The sequence below is a fragment of the Acinonyx jubatus genome, chromosome C1 (genome assembly GCF_027475565.1).
Source record: "Acinonyx jubatus isolate Ajub_Pintada_27869175 chromosome C1, VMU_Ajub_asm_v1.0, whole genome shotgun sequence".
In the NCBI taxonomy this organism is placed as follows: domain Eukaryota; kingdom Metazoa; phylum Chordata; class Mammalia; order Carnivora; family Felidae; genus Acinonyx; species Acinonyx jubatus.
Window position 1 is genome coordinate 152,631,747 of NC_069381.1, and position 12,604 is coordinate 152,644,350.

Below are 12,604 nucleotides of genomic sequence, written 5' to 3' on the forward strand. Positions count from 1 at the left end.
CTTTCTCAAAAATGGATAAACATTTTAAAAATATTTTAAAAAGTGTAATTCCTAAATAGAATTTTTTGTGTGTGTTGTAAGAACATTTAACACAAGATGTACCCTTTGAACAGATTTTTAAGCGTGCGAGATAGAATTGTTAACTACAGGCATACAGTTGTATAGCAGATATAGGACTTATTCATCCTGCATAACTGAAACTTTATACCCATTGAATGTCAACTTTCTACCCGCCCCCCCCCCCCCCACCTTCAGCAACCACCATTCTACTTACTGCTTCAATGGCTTTGGCTTAACAGATGTGCTTTCTAGCTCAGGTTTTGTTAAATGTCCCAAGTTTATTAATTCTTGTGCTTTGCTGATACAGTAATTGTGCCATAACTTAAGGAAGTGATTCAACTATAGCCTTAATTAAAGTACATTAGGCTAAATACCATCATGTCCCTAATGGACCATTTACTCTGGGAGCTACCCAGACAAGGATATATCCCCCATAGGGGCAATGGATAACTTAGCAACAGGATGAAGTGGAAAGGGAGATATCTCTGAGAGGGTATATCATCCAACCCTCTAGTCCTAACAAGTGGCTCCCGACCAAGCTGGTCAAAACAGTTGGCTGCAGCCAGCCTTTTTTTTTTTTTTTAAATGTTTATTCATTTTTGAGACAGCATGAGTAGGGGAGGGGCAGAGAGAGAGAGAGGGGGGGGACAGAAGATTCAAAGCGAGCTCTGAGCCGACAGCACAGAGCCTGACACAGGGCTTGAACTCATGAACTTTAAGGTCATGACCTCAGCCGAAGTCAGACACTCAACCAGGTGTCCCACTGCAGCCAGCCTTAATAACCAATCAAATAGTCATTGCTGACTGAGTCACAGACCTGAGTCTTCATCTAATCTGAGATTGAGACAGCTGGAATTGTGGCTGACTTATGACATTAGCCATGCGAGGGCTCGCTTATTTGAACACATAGAGACGGTTCAGTGTTCGACAAATGCCATTTGTGTGGCTAGGAATGAGAGAAAGACTAGGCTGGAAGAAAAATTCCTAGATTAGGCCTCAGATGGGAAAAGATAGCTATACATATAGGAGACAACAGGATTCTCCTGTTTCAGGAAAAAATTATCAGAAACAAGCCAGGGTGCCAACAAAAACGGAAGTGTTTTTCTTCACTAAAGCAATAATGCTATTCTTGCTGATTCTATAGTCCTATACAGCTAAACATATTATGAGCACCCAAGGCAAAACTCTCAACTCCATGCAGCAGAGTCAGATCTGATCTGATGCCAGGAGCCAAATCCCAAATGTATTGTTTCAAGGTATATTTAATATGAGCTCAAATTTCACAGATATTACTGAGCCAAAACTTCCCAGAGCCTAAGCTACCGCTTGGATATGAGTTTTATTTGGACACTGTGTTAACTCATTAAGGTCAACAAGCTATGATACAGTTAATTGCAGCTTTGGTGAATATAAGCCACAATAATAAAATTGCAGCCATAACTGTTTGGTGAGGAGTCCTAGAGGGACCTCAAATTTCACTGAAGGAAGTCCCCACTGCTGTGAGGTTTATAACAATAGTTTTCAGTGGATGACCAGAAACAAGTGGGACATTTAAGTCTAAATTTGTATCCTCAGTGTATTAAGTGAGCTAATAAAACTTTCAGAGTTTCTTGCAATCTACCTGTAATCAGCTTAGGGCCTGGAAGAATAGAAAAATTAAATCAGTAAATTTAAATCAATGGAAAAGGAATATCGAACCTTAAAGTTCTACTTCTCTGATGAGGCATCAGGAAAACACTGGTAGTTATTTACGTGGAAATAAAAGTTTAGGGATAACAAGTATGGTGCATTTTCTCATTAGGGAAGTATTATGACATAGATGTATATATGTTTTTATTTTTAACTAGTTTTCTGATAGGAAATGTGTGTAATGATATAAACTCAAAACATTTAAAAGAAAATACAGTGCAAACTCCCTTCCACCCGTTCTCCAACAGTCAATTCCTGTTCCCAGAGGTAACCGCTGTTATCATCTTCATATATTTTTCCAGGTATGTAATAGGTAATCACTAATCACATGAGTGTATGTGTACTCATACATTTTCTTTTTTTTTTTAACATTTATTTTGAGAGACAGAGAGAGAGACAGAGACAGAGACAGAGACAGGGACAGGGTATGAGCAGAGGAGGGGCAGAGAGAGAGGGAGACACAGAATCCAAAGCAGGCTCCAGGCTCTGAGCTGTTAGCACAGAGCCCAATGCAGGACTCGAACCCACAACCGCAAGATCATGACCTGAGCTGAAGTCAGATGCCTAACTGACTGAGCCACCCAGGTGTCCCCACATTTTCTATTTAAAAATATATAGACATAGTGTCTTAGGATACAACTCCTTTGCATCTTTCATTTTTCACTTAAAAATATATATTAGAGTTCATTCCTTATCAATTTTCATAGATTCAACCATCTTTATCAACTACCTGGTTTTCCATTGTTTGCATGCACTGTAATTTATTGAATGAACCACCCAGTTATGGGTATTCAGGTTGTTTCCAATACTTTGCTATTCTAAATAAAGCTGCAGTTAATAAATTTTATACACATATTTTCACATATATGTGGACATATTTATGGTATCAATTTCTAAAAAATGGACTTGGTTGTGCAAAAAACTGGATCTTTAATTTTGATATTACTGCAAAATTACTCACTTTGAAGTATTGATTCTCCTGATGACAATATAATGTGGTGCCTATTTGTCTATATCTTCACCACATAATGTGTTATTTTATTTTCAATATTTTCAATCTGATTGAAACAAAAATGGGATCGCAGTATAGTTTTAATTTGCATTTGTCTTACTCTGAGACCAGTTGAACTTTTTTTTTCATATGGTTAAGAGCTGTATTTTTTATTTTCTTTTCTATGACTTCCTATTTAAATAACAGTCCATATTATCATTTTTTTCCTTTTTAATCTATATCAACTTTTTAGATATGACATCAGCAATTTAATGTTGGGCCTTTAAAAAAAACTATATTTTTCTGAGTTTGTGGTGTTTTTGTGCTACAAGGATGTCCCTTCTCACTCTCCTTTTCAACGTACCACAAGTCTTAACAACTGCAATTAAGACAAGAAAAGATGTACAGATTAAGAAGGAATAAATCAAAGTGTTTGCTGATAACAAATTGTCTATGCAGAAAACCCAAAAGAAAAAATTAAAAAAAACCCTGAAACTAAAGGGAATTACAGCAAGTTTGCAGGATACAAGAGCAATATGCAAAAGTAAATTGCTTTCCCATACACCAGCAATGAACAAGTAGAATGTGTGTATGAGGAAAACTAGAAACCTAATAAAAACTATCAAAGAAGAGCTAAATAAATGGAGATATTCCCTGCTCATGGAGAGGAAAACTCAGTAATATCAAAATGTCAGTTTTCCCAACTTAATTTCTGTTGGTCTATTGATCTATTGATCAAAGCAATCTCAATAAAAATTCCAGCAAATTGTTTTTTTGGATATTGACAAACTGATTCTAATGTTTATTTGGAGAAGCAAAAGACAGGATAGGCAACACAATATTGAAGGAGAAGAAAAAACTTGGATGACTGACAGAACCCGACTTCAGGACTTACTATAACTCTAGAGTAATCAAGTAGTGTGGTGTTGGTGCAAGAACTGACCAACAGGTCAACAGAACAGAACAGAAAGCTCAGGAATAAACCCATATTACTTGAGTCAACTGATCTTTGATAAAGGAGCAAAAGCAATATTATGGAGCAAAGATAGTTTTTTTCCAATGAATGGTGCTGGAACTGGATGTCAACAGGCAAAAACATGAATCTAGACACAGACCTTACACTCTTCACAGAAATAAACTCAAAATGGACCACAGACCTAAATGTGAAATGCAAAACTATAGAACTCCTAGAAAAGAACATAGAAGAAAATTTAGATGACCTTTGGTTTGGCAATGACTTTTAGATAAACACAACAAGCATGATCCATGAAAAAAAATAATTGATAAACTGGATTTCATTAAAATAAAAAAAAAAAAAAAACTTCTGCTCTGTTAAAGACAATATCAGGAGAATGAAAAAACAAGCCACAGACTGGGAGAAAATATTTGCAAAAGACAAAGCAGATAAAGGACTTTTACCCAAGATATACAGAGAAGCTCCCATTTGGGCCCTGGCTCCATATAATGGTGGAGATGATTTGAATTTTTTTAGGGCAGGGGCAATCATTTCTTTTTTTCTTTCTTTTTTTTTGTACTTTTTATTTTTTTGATGTTTATTTATGTTTGAGAGAGAGAAGGAGAGAGGCAGGGAGAGAGAGCGAGCATGAGCAGGGGAGGGGCAGAGAGAGAAGGAGACACAAAATCTGAAGCAGGCTCCAAGCTCTGAGCTGTCACCACAGAGCCCGATGCGGGGCCCAAATTCATGAACTAGGAGAACATGACCTGAGCTGAAGTGGGACGCTCAACCAACTGAGCCACCCAGGCGCCCCCAGGGTCAATCACTTCTGAGGCATGAGGAGACTTAGCAGCATTTCAAAACTGAAGAGTTATACTGTGTTCCTGTGTCTGAAATTCTTCCTGCTGGTACCACCAAGCTACAACTAAGGAGAAACACATTTCATGGCTTCCCTAGCTTCAACACCTTCACAGGTTTGTTTAGAAACTGTTTTTAATTTAATTGCACTAGAAATAATGTCAATACATTCTGGTTCAAAGGAAAAAATATATATAAAGAACTCTTAAAACCCTACAATAAGAAAACAATCAACATGATTTAAAAAATGATCAAAGACCTTAATGGACACTTTACCAAATAATATATATAGATGGCACATAAGCATAAGAAAATATGCTCCATATCATATGTCATCAGAAAATGCATATTAAAATAGCGATGAAATACTACCCCCCACCTATTAGAATGGCCAAAATCTAAAATACTGATAACACAAAATGCCAACAAGAATGTGGAGTAATAGAACTCTCATTCGTTGTCATCTGGAATGCTAAATGGTATAGCCACTTTGGAAGATGGCTTGCCAACTTCTTACAAAACAAAACTTACTCTTAGCAAGTAATCTAGAAATTGCCCTCTTTGGTATTTACCCAAATGAGTTGAAATCTTATGTCTACACAAAACCCCCCACGCAAATGTTTATAGCAGCTTTATTAATAAAAATTGGCAAAATGTGGAAGCAATCAAGATGTCCTTCATAGGTAAATGGATCAATAAATGGTGGTATGTCCTGACAATGGAATACTATTTAGCACTAAAAAGAAATGAGCTATCCAGCCACAAAATGAGATGGAGGAAACTTAAATGCATATTACTAAGAGGAAAAGCCAATCAGAAAAAGCTACATAATGTATGAATCCAATTATATGACAGTCTGGAAAAGGCAAAATTATGGAGACAATAAAAAGATCAGTGGTTGGCAGGGGTTAGTGAGGAAAGAACCATGAATAAATGAAGCACAGAGGATTTTTAGGGCAGTGAAACTTTTCTGTATAATACTATAATGATAGATGCATGTCACTATACATTGTCCAAACACACAGAATGTTCAAGACCAAGAGTGAGCCATAATGTAAACTGTGTACTTGGGGTGATAATAATGTGTTAATGTAAGTTCATCAATTACAACAAAAGGTACCAGTCTGGTGTAGGACGCTGACAACAGACTGTGCTTAAATGAGGGCTGGGCATATGTGGGACCTTTGTACTTTTTGCTCAATTTTTCTGTAAACCTAAAAAATAGTTTATTTAAAAGGGGAAAAATACAATTAATAAGTATTTCATATATACAATGTAAGAATTTTTTTAAATCTTTAAAAAGACAAAAAAAGTATAAGTGGATGGAAAGACATATGCTTTTCTTGGATAGAAATACAATATAATAAAGATACAAAATTTTCCTGAAGTAATTAATAAATTAAATATAGCCTTCACAAAAATAACAAGAAAATTTTAGAACTATACAAATTTGGAAAAATAAATTAAAAAAATAACCAGAATGTTCTTAATTAACTTTGCTTTCAAATTCCTCTTTACTGTAAGAGCTGTGTAAGAGAAAGTGTTTACAATTTCCAAATGATAGATTTCTTCCACTAATTTGTTTACTTATGTTTAGTTTTATTGTATTATAATCCAATAATGTAGTTTGTACCATTTCTGCTCTTTGGAATTTACTGAGATGTCTTTTTGTCCTAATAAAGGTTTGGTTTTTTTTTTTAATGACTTTCAAAGAACACAGAAAAATTTTATTTATTTTAAAGCTATAGAGTTTAGTATATCTCAATTAAATTTACCTTGTTTAGACCTTCTATATCTGTACATATTTTTGTTCTACTTGATCTATTTTGAGTTTGGAGTTTGGGAAATTAAAGTCTGTTTTTTATGTGTTTCTGTTTATTCTTATACTCCCTGTGACTTTTGTTTTACGAATTTTAATACTGTGTTATTTGGTGTGTAGACATTGTTCCGGAACAGGTCTTTGGAGTGGATTGAACCCTTTCCTACCTTAAATAGTCCTCACCTCACTTTACTATCTTTCCCTCTGAGGACAACTTTGCTGTCATGTAATGACTCCTACTTTCTTCTTGTTTGCATTCATCTGGTATGTCGCTGCCCATCCATTTTGTTTCATCCTTTCCATTTTACTGCTTTAGTGACTTCCTTAATATGTATATATTTGGATTTTATATATAGGCATATTTTAACTACATATGATCATTGTGGACAATCACTGGCTTTCAAAGGGAATGCTGTGTTAGAGATCATTGCCCATGAAGTTGTGTAGATGGAACAGAAAGTTACTAAAAGCCTTCATATTTTCCAGAAATAGCCCATCTGAGAAAAGCCCTCCAGTCAAATCCTCCTAATTATTGGCTGTGAGTTCCAACTGGAGAAGTAAACGACCAGGAAGATAGAAGCAAAATGTTTTACACTGACAAATATGATCACTTGAACTATAATATATTAATTATAAATTAGTTAAGACACTAGAATTACATTTATATATCAGCAATTTCATGCATATTGTAATGACATCGTCACACTGAGACTAATGAAAGGGTTTTTGCGACTCTAAGTAGACCTTATATTCAAGTATCTATTTAAAAATAAACCTTATATTAATTATAGGAAGAAAGCTTTTTAAAATTATAACCTACCTACCCCTTGTTTATTTATGTAATATCTAAAAACTATCAGATATAATCCAATATTAATATTTTGTCAGTAACACTATGGAAAAAAGTTCTAAATTATATTTGGAATTTGTACATACTTTGCTAAAAAATATAAAAATAAGTCATGAGCTGGGGTGCCTAGGTGGCTCAGTCAGTTAAGTATCCGACTCTTGGTTTTGGCTCAGGTCATGATCTCATGGTTCAGGGGTGCAAGCCCCTGTGTGGGGTTCTGTGCTGACCAAGCAGGGCCTGCTTGAGATTCTCTCTCCTTTTCTCTCTGCCCCTCCCCAGCTCATGCACACATGCTCGCTCTCTCTCTCTCTCTCTCTCTCTCTCCCAAATAAAACACAATAAACTTTAAAAATCAATCAATCAATCAATCAATCAATCATGAGTTTTCCATTTACACTTGAAAAGGAACTTCAGTTTTTAGTGCAAACATTCATAACTGAATACTTTAAATGATCCTAATTTATGAAACTATACATAATCCAATATGGAAGGGAGGAACCTCACAGAATCTGTGGTTTTGGCTTACAGCTTTCTCTTTACAAGAGAAACAGCATTTAAATATATCTTTGAGTTGACAGAGAAGGCATTGCTAACTTTCAAAAGAGGTAAGACCATATAACTTTCTTGGTGTAAAGACTGCAAAGAGACATACATGCATTTTCAAGAGGAATATGGATATGCATTTAGACAAAATAAAAAAAAGAACAAAAAAACGAGGTAACCATACAGCAAAAAATAAAAAGAAGTGCATGTTAACAGTCAGCAAATCTGAAAGAACAACAACCAAAAAAAAAAAAAAGTTGGGAATAAGTGTAGTGGGCAACAGAAAAATGGAAGAAGAATGATTCTTTAGGAAGACAAGCAAAACAAGAGCAAAAGCCAGTTAGATAAGAGATCCTGAAGGAGATAAGAAAATCTAAAAAATAAATAAATAAATAAATAAATAAATAAATAAATAAATAAATAAATAAATAAATGGAAGCCAGAGGCTGTGGAAAAGAGGCAGTAACAGAACAAAGTAGAATTTGTCACTGGAAAGAAATAGTAAAGTGATAGCCCTCTATTAATTAATGTGGGTGAAAGAAGGATAAGGGGAAAATTTATTACAATGTAGAAATAATAAATAAAAGATGATATAATCTGGTGATCTGAAACTGATATGAAAAAGGGAAGCTAAATCAGTAGCGTTAGAATTACATTTTAGTAATGCCACACATCCTTAGAGGGCTTTGTAAAATATTTATACTGAGATAGCTTGGACTTGGTGGACAATGTGGTTTTGGTTACCTTTGCAGTGCAGGTAGAGGTGCTTCATTTAAAGTAAGCTTAACTCATGAAGTCTCATAGTTCCAACTTCTTTGGCATCTGCATTTTTCCAACCGAACAGAAATGTCTACAATAGGTCAGAATGAAGCATTTCATCTTCACGGTGGCATTTCACCCAAAAGCCTTAAACATGAAGGCAATCTTATACATGCTTTGTATTTGAAGAAATTTGGCCTTTTATAGGTTAATAGCTATGTAACTTCTTTTGGAAAGCACCTCTAATCATGACCATGTGGGCCTGGCTGCGAAGGTCTGCTTAACTCTGGAGTTTGGCCTGCAGGCTTTTTTGGGCTTTCACACAAAGCTACACCCTCCAAACAAACTTCTATGAGGTATAAAAGTGGTGTTTTGTTACTTATCTGTCTTAGTCTCCTGTTTAATTTGTCTCTTGGTTCAGAATGTGGGTGAGAAAGAAAGATGCTATTTAATGTTCCCCCCAAGAGACTGCTAATGCCCACAACTGCGCATTCTAATGTCGTCGTGGGTTTAGGTGAAAATAGCATAACTGTTAACTTCTGATGAGATATTTTTGCTTCCACAATGTCCTTAAATTCTATGTTGTTTTTTTTTAAAGCCTAAAAGTAATCCCCCTCTCTACTGCCTGCCCCCCCCCCCGCCACCAACATGCTGTGACAGTTCTCTATCTTCTCCAAGCTTCCACTGCTTCCATTATGAGTTATTAAATTAATTACTACTATTTTGTGCTTTATCTGGCCCTGGTAAGAATTTACAGGGAAAAAAAATCAATTGGCCAATTGATGAGTGAACTAAGCATACAAATATTTATGTTTTCTCAGGTTTTAGCTTTTAAGTTTTTCTTTACAGACAGAATACATATAATCCCTAATGTAATAGTATTTTGATGCTGATATGGAACAAAGTCACTGGAGGCTACAAGACAGGCTTTCAGGCAGAGATTATTTACTTAGTTTGCTTCAACCTCTGAACTTCCGTAAGGTTAAGTAAGGTATTTTAAGAGAATCAAAGAGAAGTAAATCATAAAATTAAGAAATACCAAATATTTAGAGATCATCCAATTCATCCCTATCACTTAATAAAAAACAAACTGACTCAAAGCAAAATTGACTTTTCTAATTTTGGAATTTATGTGTTTCTTACTTCCAAAATAAATATATGACATGTCCAGGGTCACACGGCTTATTGGCAGAACTGGAATCACAATTTTTAATTCCTGATTCCCAAACCCATGCCTGTCTATTTTTAACAGTTATGAAATAATTTTCAAGAACTTACATGATTTTAAACTTCAGTAAAGTATATACAAATATAATACTAGTAGCCACATTATACTAACATTCGCTCAAATTATATTCCTGGGAGACCCCCAAAACAAAGCTAGTGAATAAAGTATTTTGGCATAAATGGAGACTATCTTAGATATTCTGAAGAACAAAAGACATTTAAAACAAGGTGATTGTAATAGTTAAGTTTAGAAACCATACCATAAAGGTTTAAAACCTGACAAACTGTATTTCTTCAGTCAATTTATATTTTACTTCAATAACTTTTGGTTACTTTCTAGAATTCATCTGCCCCACTTCAATTTCCCCAAAGGTTTCCGAACACCACAGTTATAATTATACAACATTTATGTATCTTGATCACCTTATACTATATAATTTGAGGTGGAAAAAATTCATAATACAATTCTGTCCCTAATGTGGTTTGATTTTCATGCTGAGGAGAAAAGAGACAGCCTCCTGCCGAAATGACTGTCAGCTCCTGTACCATCCCATTACTATTCTGGGCACATAAACCATCTGGGCATGGAAAGTCATGAAGACTTTCAGTTGATTTTGCTACCCACTTTACAAAAGAATGTTACTGCCAATAATAATAAAAAATAACTAGGTAAAATGTTATTTTTACAGTTGTGATCTCACATAGCTCTTTTTTTTAACACCCAAGAAGGAAACTGGTTTTTACATAGAATTTCACCAGCTTATAAAATATTGTCTTACAAATTTCTTTTCTAGAAATAGTCTGCTTGGTATGTGTATAATAAAAGTATTTTATTTGATTTTTAATAATATCCATTTTTAGTATTATAATTGGGATTCACTAAACAACATATTTCATCCATGTGATTAAAATACTTACATTCTTTAAAAAGTTTGTAATCCATCTCTAAATTGTCATGCTATAATGCAGATTACACTTAAAATAAGGTCACATATCTAACATACATTGACATCTACATTGTATATTTTGAGAGTACTTTTCAGGGTATTTTAATATTAAACCATGAGTTACAAGATTCACTCAATCCACTAGTGTCTTGGTCGATTCAATATCAATAAAGTACTTTGTTCAAATGGACATCATTTACTACTCTGTTGAATAGATGATCTATATTTAGATCAGATGTTAAAGCGAAGTTAACACAAAGAGTGGAATTAAAAAGGGTCATACATTGAACTAAAATAAAACTATATTCTAGGGATGTCTAGAATCAAGAAATATATAATGCATTGCTTTTTTATTAATAAGACTGGGCAATTATTGGGCATTTTTCCTCATTGTATAACTATTGAATTAAATGTTTAGAAAAACAAAATTGGACCCAATGTTCCAATCCCATCAATTAGAGTTAACTTTGAATATAATCCTAGTCTGGCAATATGTTTGAGGCAGTATTTAATGAATCAAAAAACAAAATACATTGACTCATTCAAATCAGTTCCCATAATGTGCTTGACCAAACATATACTGTTGTAGCCCAAACGCTTATATTCCTGCTCCACAGAGAACTTTCCTACTCAAATTTAGCTCTAATAGATACTATCCTGTCTTTAATCCTATTGTCCTTTGCTCTATGGTAAATTTTATTAGACAAAATAGTTCACTGGGTCCAGTTGCATGGGCAATTGCTATCTCCATACTATGCTTTTAACTATACCATCAATTTATTTCTTGAATTCCAGAAACCATTCAACTACTACCCATTACAGGACATATCTTGCACTTAGTGTATCCCTGGGTAAACAGATGCATTGATGGTAGGAAATAAGGCATGTATGTGTCTTAGACATGCACTGAGAGCCTTAGCCTTTAGAAACTGGTTACATGGTGTCAATGTTTATTGAAATATAAATTTGTGTGCGCGCTCTCTCTCTCTCTCTATATATATATATACACATGTGTATATATATATACACACACACACACACACACGTATATATCATATACATATATACATATATATATATGTATATATACGTGTGTGTGTGTATTTATCATTTCAAGCAAATTGAATTGTAAGGTCTTTATTACCTCATGAATTTTAGTAGAGCAGTAAACAGAAGCTGCTTGAAGTCCATGATTTCTTCTTTCTTGGTGAACTCTTACAAATATGATGTTAGAAGTCCCAAGAACAGGGAGATGGGGGAGGGAGTTGCTGCACTGAACAGTCAGAGTCTCTAGATGGGGAAGGGGATGGCAATGCCTTAGACAGGCAAAAAAAATCTCGGCGGGGGGGCAGCTGGCAGGGGAGATCCTTGACAGGGAAAATCTTAGTCTTGCCCAAAACTCCTCTTTACATTAAGCATTGCACACAGCAGCAGACCTAACAGACCTGAAGGGGTGAACAGGGTGCCTCAATTGTATTCAACTCTGGTAGAAGTGCGATCATCTGCTTCCCCTAAGAGAATCCCCTAAGGGAATCTCCACCAACTGCCTTGCGACTTGCAGCCCATCCAGGTCAGTGGTGTTCCTAGAATGTACTTCCTCGCCCCATTGTCCCTTGACCCAGTGACTTGCTTTGTCCAGTGGAAGGTGAGAAGACCAACGATCTTCAACCACACAGAGGCTTTCCAGGCAATGCTGTGGTTCCACTCAGCCTTATTCTTTTGTTTGTTTTTTTAACGTTTATTTTTGAGAAAGAGAGAGATTGTGTGTGTGAGTGGGAGAGGGACAGAGAGAGAAAAAGAAAGAGAGAGAGAGAGAAAGAGAGAGAGAAAGAGAGAGAGAATCTGAAGCAGGCTCCAGTCTCTGAGCTGTCAGCACAGAGCCTGATGCTAGGGTCAGACCCATGAG

At 35.2% G+C, this 12,604-nt stretch overlaps 1 protein-coding gene across 6 annotated transcripts in view; it reads right to left on the reverse strand.

The window, feature by feature from the left end:
* LOC106982887 (sodium channel protein type 1 subunit alpha) overlaps positions 1-12,604 on the reverse strand; it is a 147,555-nt gene that overhangs the window by 83,218 nt on the left and 51,733 nt on the right. The window lies entirely within an intron of this gene.